The sequence below is a fragment of the Oryctolagus cuniculus genome, chromosome 12, assembly GCF_964237555.1.
Source record: "Oryctolagus cuniculus chromosome 12, mOryCun1.1, whole genome shotgun sequence".
NCBI classification, from domain to species: domain Eukaryota; kingdom Metazoa; phylum Chordata; class Mammalia; order Lagomorpha; family Leporidae; genus Oryctolagus; species Oryctolagus cuniculus.
In genome coordinates this window covers 30,590,738-30,603,113 of record NC_091443.1, presented here as the reverse complement: position 1 = coordinate 30,603,113, position 12,376 = coordinate 30,590,738, and the positions used below count along the sequence as shown (strand labels likewise).

The window sequence follows — 12,376 nt, the reverse complement described above, 5'->3', positions numbered from 1 at the left end:
GTTGTATCTGTTATCACATTTCCTTTTTCTTCTCTCATTCTATTGATTTGGGTCTTTCCTCTCTTTTGTTTGGTTAGTTGACACTTGGTGTATCAATTTTCTTTTTTTTCCAAAAAACTAGCTCTTCATTTCATTGATTTTTTGTATTATTTTGGTTTCAATTTTCTTTCGTTTTTCTCTCATTTTAATTATTTCTTTTCTCCTACTAATTTTGGGCTTCTTTTTTTTAATGGCCCACAGTACATTCAGGTGCATATTGTTCAATCTCCATGTGTTTGGATGTTCTATTGATTCTTCAGTAGTTGATTTCCAGCTTCATTCATTGTGGTCAGAGAAGATTATTTTGATTTTATTGAATTTTGTGAGACTTGTCTATGGTCTAGCATGTGGTCTATCCTAGGGAATATTTCATGTATTGATGAAATGTGTAGGATGAAATATTTTGTAGATATCAGTTATGTCCATTTGATCCATTGTATCAATTAGCATTGTTGTTTCTTTGTTAATTTTCTGTCTGCTTGATCTGTCCATTCATGAAAATGGTGCATTTTCTGCCTTCACATTCTTTCTTTATTTTTACTGCAATTTTTAAAAATTTAAAAAAATTTTAAGTTATGTAAGTGTCATGAATTTTATATACACAGATTTAGGAACATTTCCACTCCCCCCAACCTCCCTCCTGCAAAAATTCCAACCCTTCTTCCTCCTCCTTCTCATATTCCCACTTTTAATTTTTTACAAAGACCTATTTTCTGCTTGATAAACATATTGTTAAGCTTAAACTAAGTAAAATATTTCAGCAAATAGAATGAAGAAGAAATAAATAAAAGGAAAAAAAAACCACTGTTCTTCAATGGAAGAGACAAGGACTGTAAACAATCATTGAATATCACAAGGTCTATTTCACTCCAATACATTACATTTCAAGTACTCTATTAATTACCTCAGATCAGGGAATATGTATGATATCTTTATTTTTGGGACTGGCTTATTTCATTAACTATAATAGTTTCCAGTTGCATCTATTTTGTTGCTAAAGACAGGATTTCATTTTTTTCAGCTGAGTAGTACTCAGTGTATATGTATATGTACCATAATTTCTTTATCCAGTCAACAGTTGTTGGGCATCTGGGTTGACCTATATCTTTGCCAGTGTGAATTGTGCTGCAATGAACATGGGAATATAGATAACTCTTACATATGTTGATTTCTTTTAGTTTGGGTAAATTCCCAGGAGTGGGATGTCTGGATCATATGGCAGGTCTGTATTCATATTTCTGATGTATCTATTATTTCTTTCCTCCTGCATTTATAGCTCATTTATTTGGTTTCTTTCCAATTTCATCATGTAAGCACCAATTGTTATAAACTTCCCTCTTTTTTTATAGAAAGCTTTTATTTAATAAATATAAATTTCAATAATACAACTTTTGAATTATTGTGGTTCTTCCCCCAATACCTGCCCTCCCACCTCCAAGCCATTTCACCTCCTACTCCCTCTCCCATCCCATTCTTCATTAAGATTCATTTTTGATTATCTTTATATACAGAAAATCAACTCTATACTAAATAAAGATTTCAACAGTTTGCACCAACACAGACACACAAAGTATACTTTATACACAAAGTATAAAGTACTGTTTGAAGAATACTTTTACTGTTAATTCTCATAGTGCAACACATTAAGGACAGAGGTCCTACATGGGGAGCAAGTGCATAGTGACTCCTGTTGTTGATTTAACAATTGACACCCTTATTTATGGTGTCAGTGTTCACCCAAGGCTCTTACCATGAGCTGCCAAGGCTATGGAAGCCTTTTGTGACCACAAACTCCATCACCAGTTAGACAAGGCCACAAGCAAAGTGGAAGTCTCTCCTCCCTTCAGATAAAAGTACATACTTCTTTGATGGCCTGTTCTTTCCGCTGGGATCTCACTCACAGAGATTCTTCATGTAGGAAATTTTTTGCCACAGTGTCTTGACTTTCCATGCCTGAAATGCTCTCATAGGCTTTTTAGCTGGATCCAAATGCCTTAAGGGCTGATTCTGAGGCCAGAGTGCTGTTTAGGGCATTTGTTATTCTATGAATCTGCTGTTTATTCTGCTTCCCATGTTGGATTGTTCTCTCCTTTTTAATTCTTTCAATTATTATTAGCAGACACTGGTCTTATTTATGTGATCCTTTGACACTTAATCTTATCTTTATGATCAGTTATGAACTTAAACTGATCACTTTAACTAGTAAGATGGCTTTGGTACCTGCCAACTTAATGGGATTTGGAGTCTAATGGCAATAAACTTCCCTCTTAACACTGCTTTTGCTGTATCCCATAAGTTTTGATATGATGTGTTGTCAACTTAATTTGTTTCCAGAAATTTTTTAATTTCTCTTTTGATTTCTCCTATGATGCAGTGTTCATTCAGGAACATTTCCTTGAGTCTCTGTGTGTTTTCATATGATTTAGAGACTCTTGAGTTGTTGATTTCCAGCTTCATTCCATTGTGGTCAGAGAAGATTCATGGTGTGATTTTGATTTTTTTTTTTTTGAATTTGCTGGTTCTTGCTTTATGGCCTAGCATATGGTCTATCCATATGCTAGATAAAGTTCCAAGCACTGATAATAAGAAAGTTTCTTCTGCAACTGTGGGGTGAGAAGTTCTATAGATATCAGGTCCATTTGGTCCATAGTGTCAATTAGTTCTGTTGTTTCTGTGTTGATTTTGTCTAGTTGATTTGTCCATTGATGAAAGTGGGATGTTGACATCTCCCATTACTATTGTATTAGTGTCTATGTCTCCCTTTAGATCTATTAACATTTCTTTTATATAGCCAGGAATCCTGAAATTGTGTGCATATACATTTATTATAGTCACATCTTCCTGTTGATTTGACCCTTTAATTATTACATGGTGCCCTTCTTCATCACTTTTAAGAGTTTTTATGTTAAAATCTGATAGCTTTTATCTTGAGGTATGCTTCTGTTATTTAGTGGGATAACTGCATTTTTCAATGAATATCAAGAGGTGTGTGGTGGGTATGGCCAGGGAGCTCTGGTCAGTGCTCCAGGGTGGGGCAAGTATCCAGGTAACATCCAAGTTGGGCATGGTAGATCTTAATGTCCATATTTTATCCCCCTGTGTGTTCTATGTCACTGTATGAACCAGACAAATGATATGTGCAGTCTTTATTGTGAGCACAGTGAACATGTGTAGCCACTCCCAGTGATTGCCCAGATACCAGCTATTCCTGCACCTTCTCATGTAACCACTGAGTCCCCACAGTTTCAGCACATGAGGCTCCCACAGTTGCTGGGTACAGAGGTTTCTGTTTGCCCTGCCAGCCTGCCCAGTCAACAGAGAGGTAGATGTTCCCCAAGACAACTCTGCCTAGGCATCTTGGTCCTAGGAATCTGGAGGCACCTCACCATCTTACTTGATTGGCCAGTTGGGCTCCCAGCTAGGCTCAAATTCAGTGGGGAATCACTGGATCCTGGGTACACAAGGGCCACTGGCCGAATGTAGCTCTGCCACTGCTGCCAGCACCCAAAATGACACTCTCCCTTTCTCAGCCAGGCAGCAGGTAATGTTGTGGGGAAGCTGGTGCAAGACAATGTGCCCCCTCCACTTCCTCTGGGTTTGTAGGCAACCAATAGCCCCCTGGGCTCCAGACCAGACTCATGCCATGCTTTCCTTCTGGTTATATTGCCATGGTTTCTGCAGTCTGGTCTAACCTCTATCTCCAAGCTGCTGCCTAATTCAGTTCTTGGCTGCTGCAGTCCTCTGTTGCACCCATGTTTGTGTTGCATATCTGCACCTTCCACACAGGTCCATGGGGTCCTTCCTTCTTTTTTTTTTTTAGGATTTCCAGTGTGTTTTTCTCTCTAATTCCACCCTGAAATTGCACTTCCTACTCCCCTTTCTTTCACAGTTTATTCCTTTATCCCTAGTCTAGTACACCACGTCTCTCCCTAATCTGCCATCTTGGAATCCCCCCCAGGTTCGTTCCTTTCTTTCTTTCTTTCTTTCTTTCTTTCTTTCTTTCTTTCTTTCTTTCTTTCTTTCTTTCTCTCTCTCTCTCTCTCTCTCTTCATCTTTCCTCCCTCCTTTCTTTCCTTCCTTCCTTCCCTCCCTCCCTCCCTCCCTTCCTTCCTTCTTTCCCTCCCTCCCTTCCTTCCCTCCCTCTCTCCCTCCTTCCTTCCCTCCTTCCTTCTTTCCCTCTTTCCTCTCTCTCTTTCTATTCTTTTTTTTGCTTCATGTCTCTTTCTTTTCTTCCTCCTAGAAAATTTTTATCTAATGTATACAAATTTCACACATTTCATAAATACAAATTTAGTGACATAGTGATTCTTCCCACACTGCCCTCCCTTCACCTGCACTCCCACTCTTCTTCTTCCTCCCTCTCCTACTCCCATTCTGATGAGAAGTCAGCTATGAGTCTGATTGGAGATCCTTGGAAAGTAATTTGGCATCTTTCTCATGCCAGATCTTTCTTATGTTTTTTGTGGAAAGTTTGACTACAATATGTCATGGTGAAAATCTTTTCTGTTCATGTCTATAAAGAGTTCTATGTGCCTTGTTTCTCCAAAGTAGGGAAGTTTGCTGTAGTTATTTCCTAAAACTGGGCTTCTAGTCAATTCTCTCTTTCCACACCTTCAGGAACTCCCAAGACCCATATGTTGGGTCATTTGATAGTATCCCATAAATCTCCAACACTGTTTCTGGGTTTCCTAATTTATTCTTTTCTTCTTCTTCCTCCTCCTCCAACTCTTCCTTCTTCCCCTCCTTCTCCATCTCCTCCTCCTCCTTCTTTTTCATTCAAGTCATGTATGGATTTCTTAAACTCATGAGTTTGCTTCTCATTGCTTCTAAATTATCCTATGCTTAATCTTTTGAATTCCAATTCAGGGATTTCATCCATCTCTTTATCTTAACATTCTAATATTGAGGTGTTTTTGCGTTCCTTTTGGGGGTTCATGTTGTCTTCCTAATTCTTATTTCTTGAATTTATGCATAAATTTTTATGCATTTGTGGAAATACTTGTTGGTTTTTTTCCTCTGATGGCTTTTATCTTTGAACTGCTCCTCTGTGGCTTAGTGGAGTGTCTGCTCTTTCAGTGAATGCTCAGATGTATGTACTGGATGTGGCCAGGGAGCTCTGGTCAGTGATCTAGGGTGGGGTGAGTATCCAGAGTGACACCAAAGTTGGGTGTATTAGATCTCTTGTTAGCAGAAAGGGGAGTATGATCACCTCTGTTGGCATAATCCCACCCTCACCTTCTCCCTTCCAAAGTGATCAATGCCTGAGTGTTAGTCCACAGTGGGAGCAATTCTGCACTATTGCATGAACTGAACAAACAGTCTGTGTAGTCCTCAGTGTGAGCATGGATCCCATACCAATGACCCACTACAGATAGGGAGCTCTGAGAATGTGGAGCCGCTCTCAGTGATTGCCCAGAGGCCCAGCAACACCCTGAGCCCTCTTGCACAGTCACAGTCTCAGCATACAAAGCTCCCACAGTCACAAGGTAGAGAGGATCCACTCTGCCCCATTAGCCTGTCCTGTCCACAGATAGGCTGCGATGTTCCCAGATCCAGCTGCCTATGGGCACTCTGTCTAGGTGGTTTCATCATAGTCTTTTTATAAAATGCCTTTTTTATGTAATTATAATCATGTTTAAAATTGTACATTAGACTGTTCATTTGATATTATTATAGAATTGCACTTTTTTTAAAAAAAAGATTTATTTATTTGAAAGGCAGAATTACAGAGAGAGTGGGAGTGAGTAGGGGGGGAGAGCGAGAGAGAGAGAGAGAGAGAGATCTTCCATCTGCTGGTTCACTCCCCAAGTGACCGACTACAACAGTTGGGTCTGTGCCAGGCTGAAGCCAGGAGCCAGGAGCGTCTTCTGGGTCTCCCATGTGAGTGAAGGGGCCAAAGCACTTGGACGAACTTTCACTGTTTTCCTAGCTGCATTAGCAAGGAGCTGGATTGGAAGTAAAGCAGCTGGGACTCAAACCAGTGCCCATATGGGATGCTGGCATCACAGGTGACAGCTTTTACTTGCCTTGCCATAGTGCCATCCCCTCCCCTATGTTTAAAAAATCTTATGAATGTATTTGGGAGCTCTCTTAGAATTTATCACAGATATGGTATATAGTATCTGTGTGACTTAGGATGGCTTGGCTTATGATTTTTTTGACTTTATGATGTTGTAAGAATCATATGTATTCAATAGAAACCGTGCTCCCAATTTTGAATTTTGACCTTTTCCTGGGCCAGCAGTATAGTATGCAGTATAAACCTTTGTCATTATGTCTGGGTAGTGGCAGGAAGCAGTAGCTCTCAGTCAAGCTTGAGAGTAAGATCATGAGAGTAGACAACAAATATTCTTTGTTGTAGTTTTACTGAGTTATAATGTTCAGTAGATTGCTGTATTCAATGCATTTTTGATTTATAATTTTTAGCTTATAGTGAGTTAATCAGAATATAACCCATCATATATTGAGGAGCTTTTGTATTCATTAAAAACACTGTGATACTCATTATCTTATTTCAGTTCTCATAATTCTATGAAGGCAATAGAACAGATGTTATTCATTTTACAAACAGAGAAAATGAGGTAGGCTAAATGTCTCACTTAAGATCATGAGGATACTAAATGGCAGAATCAGTATTTAATAGTTGCAAATTATTATTGATATTAGTAATAAAGATCTGTACTCTTATTGAGGGCAGCTGTCACAGGGTCTGTGAGTGTCAGAGTTGGGCTCTGAACTCTTTTTTCATCTTAAATATCAAGCTTCTCATTATACCAACTGAACACAATAGACATGTTTGGACTTTTCTGATGCAGACTTTCCTTTGTAGAAACAGAGCACATAAATAAAAATATTACTTCCATATCCATTTAAAATAGAATTGAAAGTCCAATGGTAAGAAATGTTGAAGTCATAAATGATTTACTCAGAAACTACCCTGTCAGGTGGGCCAATCCAATGAAAAAAACCCACCTTGTGTTTAAGTCTGTTAACACTATATGTCGGCCGGCGCCGCGGCTCACTAGGCTAATCTTCTTGCGGCGCTGGCACACAAGGTTCTAGTCCCGGTCGGGGCTCCGGATTCTGTCCCGGTTGCCCCTCTTCAAGGCCAGCTCTCTGCTGTGGCCAGGGAGTGCAGTGGAGGATGGCCCAAGTGCTTGGGCCCTGCACCCCATGGGAGACCAGGGTAAGTACCTGGCTCCTGCCATCGGATCAGCGCGGTGCACTGGCTGCAGTGCGCCGGCCGTGGCGGCCATTGGAGGGTGAACCACGGGCAAAGGAAGACCTTCCTCTCTGTCTCTCTCTCTCACTGTCCACTCTGCCTGTCAAAAAACAAAAAACAAAAAACAAAAAAAAAAAAAACAAAAAAAACCACACTATATGTGATATGACTTCCTCAGGATGTGAATAATCCAGAAAACTAAATGAATTTCATTGATTCATTTATTATTTGGTGATAAAATATACATGCACATCCATATTGATAACTGTGAAAAAGGATTAAAGATTTTTCCATTGAGCTCTTAGATTTCATTTAAAATATGCTCATTTAATAATTTTAGGAAGACTGTTTTCTTCTTAACAACTGTTTTCAAAACTGATAGCTGTGACTGTAAGACTAGCTCTCTGTAGTAAATGCTGCCCCTGGCCAATCAGAGCTTGCCAGCTCCTTTGTAGATTTCTGTATCCTAATGAAATCCCCAACTTTTCATTTTCCAGACATATCACAGTCTACTGTGGCCTGGGCATATATGTAGCACATTGCAGTCCTATTTATTTATTTGAGAGAGAGAGAGAGAGAGACAGATAGAAGGGAGGAAGTGTATGACAAGATCTTCCATCTAATGGTTTACTCCCCCAAATCCTGCGACACCTGGGGCTGAGTGAAGCTGAAGTGAGAAGGTAAAGAACTGAATCCAGGTCTCTCATGTAAGTGGCAGGAGCCATGACTTGGGCCATTTCTTGCTGAACATTCAATAGTGTGCTCACCAGAGCACACATTAGCAGGAAGCTAGAATCAGGAGTGGAGGCAATATTCAAACCCAGGCACTCCGGTATGGTATGTGGGCATCCCAACCAGAAGTTTAAATCACTAGGCCAAATACCTGTCCCTTAATCCTATTCTTTACTCCAAATTCAAAGTTCCCTTATTGGAAATTTGTCTCTATATTTTTGTGAGACCATCATAGGAATCCAGAGGGGAGAAGTGCCCAGGCATGGCTTTTAGCAGATCAGGCTTGAATTAGACCTGAAATGAAGAGTATGCATTGTGAAGGAAAATGAAATGGAGGATGGAGACAGAAGGAGGAGAGGAAGGAGGGGAGTGTGAAAGAGACAGGGAGAGGGGGATATCATTATAAACAAAGGAGCCATCACAACTGGAAAGATGGAAGAATAAATAGATTGTAAGAAACCACGGAGCCTGACTAGTTTTATATGGTGATGTGTTTTACAGGGTGAGGACATGTTAGATTATTAAGGCTGTTTTTGTGATCTTACATTTTACAGTTTACTTGAATGGTCTTTTAGAAAGTTTCCTTCTTTGTGGAATCTGTGTCCATGGTGGTAGTGGAAGCTGAGAGTGTGAAGAAAGTCTGTTGAATTTAAATTCCCCTTTAGTTTACTCTTCAAGATAAACATTTGCCCTTTTCCAATTCTCTGTATTTAGAAATTATCACCCTGGACCAGACCAGGAATCTAATAAAATCCTTCAGTAATTCACTTGATCATATTTGTAGTACCATTCCCCAAGGGGAAGAAATCTCATTTTAATCCCAGCTAGAAGTCAGCTTATTCCTAATGCCTCAGGATTGAGATCCTTTGTATAATTTTAACGAGAAAATATGTTGTAAGAAGCTATCATGCCTTGGCAAAGGTACAAATCAAAAAGGTCTGTTCTGTCTCTTACTTCCATAAGGCTTTTTCCACAGAGACAAGCTGTCACATAGTTTTATTATTAGACCTTTTATGTTTAACTTTTCAAAAAAATTGTGAAGAATCAAATAAAAAGCCTTGATAAATCAAGTAGTAAATATTTGATCACTATACTATGTGTTCATTTTTCACTATTTTATGCAATTTTTATTATGCATGGCTGAGCTCTTTGCTAGTTTGCTATTATTTTTAAAATTTTGTTTTTAAAATCATCATAAACCAACTTAATTATATACATATTTAAAATAACATAGCAGATGGCCTCTACAAATCGAGGGTGCTGGTATTTGATGGGATTTTAGGCTGTAAATAACAGAAGTGCTGAATTAACTAGAATAAGCAAATTTATTATGCCAAAGAACAGAAAATCTAGAAGTGAGATAGGCTACAGGTGAGCTGCTTTAGTGGCTCATTATTATCACCACAGATCTAGTCTCTTTCTGCTTTTCCATTATGCCATCTGTAGTGTCAGCTTCAAATTAAGGCTTACTCCCTTTATGATTTTAAGTGGCTGTAACTGGGCTACAGATTTTCTTGTTCATGTAGTTTTTTTTTTTTTTTTTGACAGGCAGAGTGGACAGTGAGAGAGAGAGAGACAGAGAGGAAGGTCTTCCTTTGCCGTTGGTTCACCCTCCAATGGCCGCCGCGGCCGGTGCGCTGCGGCCAGTGCACTGTGCTGATCCGATGGCAGGAGCCAGGTACTTATCCTGGTCTCCTATGGGGTGCAGGGCCCAAATACTTGGGCCATCCTCCACTGCACTCCATGGCCACAGCAGAGAGCTGGCCTTGAAGAGGGGCAACTGGGACAGAATCCGGTGCCCCGACCGGGACTAGAACCCGGTGTGCCAGCACCGCAAGGCAGAGGATTAGCCTAGTGAGCCACGGTGCTGGCTTTGTTCATGTAGTTATAGAAAGACACCAGTTTTTTTCACTCTATCTTATCTTACAAGCAAATAACAGTATTTCTAGAAGCTTCCTGCATTTCTCTTCCCATGATTAATTGATAGTAATTGTGCCACATACACATTCTTAAACCAACTGTTAGCAAATTTGAACTCAGATAAATTTCTGAAACCATATTTCTTTTTAATTTTTATTTATTTGAAAATCAGGAAAACAAGCATTGAGTGAGACAGAGAGAGTGAAAGTGAGAGAGAGAGAGAATCTTCTACCACTAGCTTACCTCTTAAATGCCTAAAACAGCTTGATCTGGGCCAGGCTGAAGCCAGGAGCCCAGAACTCAATGTTAGTCTCCCATGTGGGTGGCAGGGATCCACCTACTTGAACCACATTAACTGGAAGCTGGAAAGGAGAACAGAGCCAGGACTTGAATCCAGGCATTCCGGTATAAGATGTGGGTGTCCCAAGTAGCATCTTAACCATTACCCCAAATGCCTGCCCCTGAAACCATATTTCTATGATTCAGTGGGACCATTATAGAATAAAAGGTGTCTCAGTATTTATCACATTACTTTACAAATGATTCTGGGCTTATCTGCCATACTTTGTAATTTACCTTATAATGCTTTATTATTTTTTTTCTTTTTTTAAAAAAATATTTATTTACTTATTTGAAAGTCAGAGAGTTACAGAGAGAGAGAGAGAGAGAGAGAGAGAGAGAGAAAGGTGTCTTCCATCCAATGGTTCACTCCCCAGATTGCCACAATGGCCAGAGCTGTGCTGATCCGAAGCCAGGAGCTTCCTCTGGGTCTCCCACGTGGGTGCAGGGCCCAAGGACCTGGGTCATCTTCTACTGCTTTCCTAGGCCATAGCAGAGAACTGGATTGGAAGTGGAATAGCCGGGGCTCGAACCGGTGCCCATATGGAATGCCAGCACTTCAGGCTTGCATTACCCGCTGCACCACAGTGCCAGCCCCCTAGTACTTAAACTTAATGATGACCAGTTTTTATGTAGGCAGAATAACTAAGGAGAGCTATGAAAGCTAAAAAGAAAACAAGACTACGACAAGGATACTATGAAGCCAACCACTGCACCACTGTGCCTTAGCAAGGGCAGACAAGCCAAAATCACTGATTGGTTTCCTGAGTGATGCAATCAAATAGCTTGTTTTTCCTCTGAAAAATCCCATCAATGGTTGCATTCCGTAGTATCACAGTAACACTCAGAGTCATAAAATCATCACATTTTCCAGAAGATATATTATACAAAATACACCACAGTAACGCTCAGAGTCATAAAATCATCACATTTTCCAGAAGATATATTATACAAAATACACTCAGAATCATGGATTGCTTTTTCTTCGTCTTTTCTTCCCTGAACGTGCAGTTGTTTGAGTCTCTTGTGTTTCTTCTTTTACATCAGATACAGGCTGTCTGAAAACTATTTCATCATCTTTCTCATCATCTTTCATTTCAGCTGCTTCAGATTTTCGTCTCTCCAAATATGATGGTGTACAAACTGGTGTGGGGCCCTGGCTATCCACAGTCTTCTCAGGAGTGTTAGCAGTACCTGAAGTCTTTTTTTTCTTCTTCTTAGGTATGCCAGAAGTTTTCTTCTTTGAAGGTACATTTACCACCTGGCCATTTGTAGAGTTCTGAAGATCAGTGCTTCCAACATTTTTCCTTTCTGTAAAATCAATGAGGGAAAATCATAATCAATTCCCTTTTTAGCTAATTTCTTTCTGAGTAGTTTTTCTTTCTTTTTAAATTGCTCCTCCATCCATAGCTTTTGTAGAAGTGTCCGATTCCGATTATACCGTTTCACTGCTGGATGTGATGGCTGACGAAATGGAACATTACATGCTTTAAAAAGTTCCTTATGTACTTTTTCAGGTGGCATAAAATGACACACCAAGAGCCTTTCACCAAAAAGGTAGTTGTTCATTGTATCAGCAACTATCTTGGCAACATCCTCAGACTCAAACTCCACAAAGGCATAGCCTCTGCTATTTCCAGTCCTTTTGCTTCTGGACAGTCGGAATCTTGTAACAGTGCCAAATTGGGAGAAATACTCTTGAATCTGGGTTTCATAAAGTGTTGGAGGTAGGTGGCCCACATAGATTACTCCAGGAGTAAGTGTTTCTTGCTTTTTTTTCTGGGTGACGCGCTTGCGGACTTGCTCCACCTCCTTCCGAAACTGTGCATCTTTCTCCGGGTTGAGAGACAGAATGGGAGCCGCAGGTTTGGAGAAGTCCGCCATGCCGGAGGTGTGCAGGCTGACCCACCATAATGCTTTATTATTACACAAAGCTCAAAACAGCAAAAAGCATCTACTATGGAGTTATTTATTAGATATGACATATCTTTAATTTTGAGTGGTCTTAATAATCTGCTTGACTAAATTTCAGCTATCTGGGAATCTAAAACTTGAAATTCTTCTCATTGCAACTGCTTACTTAAAGCAGGAAGAATTCCCGAGGGAGGAAAAAAAAGAGTGTTA

General features: G+C 39.9%; 1 long non-coding RNA gene and 1 pseudogene across 2 annotated transcripts in view; one reads left to right on the top strand and one right to left on the bottom strand.

Annotated features, from left to right (window-relative positions):
* The window catches only part of LOC138844624 (uncharacterized), a 107,504-nt gene that overhangs the window by 34,583 nt on the left and 60,545 nt on the right, over window positions 1-12,376 (top strand). The window lies entirely within an intron of this gene.
* LOC100343494 (MKI67 FHA domain-interacting nucleolar phosphoprotein pseudogene) lies at window positions 11,178-12,155 on the bottom strand (annotated as a pseudogene).